Source organism: Arachis stenosperma, chromosome 3 (genome assembly GCF_014773155.1).
Source record: "Arachis stenosperma cultivar V10309 chromosome 3, arast.V10309.gnm1.PFL2, whole genome shotgun sequence".
In the NCBI taxonomy this organism is placed as follows: Eukaryota; Viridiplantae; Streptophyta; class Magnoliopsida; order Fabales; family Fabaceae; genus Arachis; species Arachis stenosperma.
Genome location: NC_080379.1, coordinates 137,747,619 through 137,749,865, shown reverse-complemented (window position 1 = coordinate 137,749,865; position 2,247 = coordinate 137,747,619).

The window sequence follows — 2,247 nt, the reverse complement described above, 5'->3', positions numbered from 1 at the left end:
TTTCCATTACCATCAATGGCACCTAAGGCCAGAGAATCCTCTAGAAAAGGAAAAGGGAAGACAAAAGCTTCCACCTCCGAGTCATGAGAGATGGAAAGATTCATCTCCAAAAGCCATCAAGACCACTTCTATGATGTTGTGGCAAAGAAGAAGGTGATCCCTGAGGTCCCTTTCAAGCTCAAGAAAAATGAGTATCCGGAAATCCGACATGAGATCCGAAGAAGAGGTTGGGAAGTCCTAACCAACCCCATGCAACAAGTCAGAATCTTAATGGTTCAAGAGTTCTATGCCAATGCATGGATCACTAGGAACCATGATCAAAGTATGAACCCGAGTCCAAAGAATTATCTCACAATGGTTCGGGGGAAATACTTAGATTTTAGTCCGGAGAATGTGAGATTGGCGTTCCACTTGCCCATGATGCAAGAAGATGTACGCCCCTACACTAGAAGGGTCAACTTTAATCAAAGGTTGGACCAAGTCCTTATGGACATATGTGTGGAAGGAGCTCAATGGAAGAGAGACTCCAAAGGCAAGCCAGTCCAACTAAGAAGACTGGACCTCAAGCCTGTGGCTAGAGGATGGTTGGAGTTCATTCAACGCTCCATCATTCCCACTAGCAACCGATCTGAAGTTACTATGGATCGGGCCATCATGATTCATAGCATCATGATTGGAGAGGAAGTAGAAGTTCATGAAGTCATCTCCAATGAATTCTACAAAATAGCCGAAAAGTCCTCCACCATGGCAAGGCTAGCTTTTCCTCACCTTATTTGCCACCTATGTTACTCAGCTAGAGTTATCATAGAAGGAGACATCTCCATTGAAGAGGATAAGCCCATCACCAAGAAGAGGATGGAGCAAGCAAGAAAGACCCTCCACGGTTCTCAAGAGATGCATGAGGAAGCTCATCATCAAGAAATCCCTGAGATGCCTCAAGGGATGCACTTTCCTCCCAAAAACTATTGGGAACAACTCAACACTTCCTTAGAAGATTTGAGCCACAATGTGGAACAATTAAGGGTGGAACATCATGAGCACTCCATCATTCTCCATGAAATAAGAGAAGATCAATAAGCAATGAGGGAGGAGCAACAAAGGCAAGGAAGGGACATAGAAGAGCTTAAGGACATTGTTGGTCCTTCAAGAAGAAGACGCCACTAAGGTGGATTCATTCCTTGTTCTTATTTCTTTCTGCTTTTCGTTTTTTTTTATGTTGTGTTTATCTATGTTTTGTGTCTCTACTTCATGATCATTAGTAGTTAGTAACTATGTCTTAAAGTTATGAATAATTCCATTAATCTTTCACCTCTCTTAAATGAAAAATGTTTTTAATTCAAAAGAACAAGAAGTACATGAATTTCGAATTTATCCTTGAATTTAGTTTAATTATATTGATGTGGTGACAATACTTTTTGTTTTCTGAATGAATGATTGAACAGTGCATATTCTTTTGATATTGTTGTTTATGAATGTTAAAACTGTTGGCTCTTGAAAGAATGATGAACAAAGAAAAATATTATTGATGATCTGAAAAATCATGAAATTGATTCTTGAAGCGAGAAAAAGCAGTGAAAAAGAAAGCTTGCGGAAAAAAAAAGGAGAGAAATGGCGAAAAAAATAATAGAAAGAAAAAGAAAAAGCAAGCAGAAAAAGCCAATAGCCCTTAAAACCAAAAGGCAAGGGTAAAAAGGATCCAAGGCTTTGAGCATCAATGGATAGGAGGGCCCAAGGAAATAAAATCCAGGCCTAAGCGGCTAAATCAAGCTGTCCCTAACCATGTGCTTGTGGCATGCAGGTCCAAGTGAAAAGCTTGAGACTGAGTGGTTAAAGTCGTGATCCAAAGCAAAAAGAGTATGCTTAAGAGCTCTGGACACCTCTAACTGGGGACTTTAGCAAAGCTAAGTCACAATCTGAAAAGGTTCACCCAGTTATGTGTCTGTGGCATTTATGTATCTGGTGGTAATACTGGAAAACAAAGTGCTTAGGGCCACGGCCAAGACTCATAAGCAGCTGTGTTTAAAAATCAACATGCTTAACTAGGAAAGTCAATAACACTATCCGAAATTCTAAGTTCCTAGAGAAGCCAATCATTCTGAACCTCAAAGGAAAAAGTGAGATGCCAAAACTGTTCAAAAGCAAAAAGCTACAAGTCCCGCTCATCTAATTAGAATTAATATTCATTGATATTTTGGAATTTATAGTATATTCTCTTCTTTTTATCCTAATTGAATTTCAGTTGCTTGG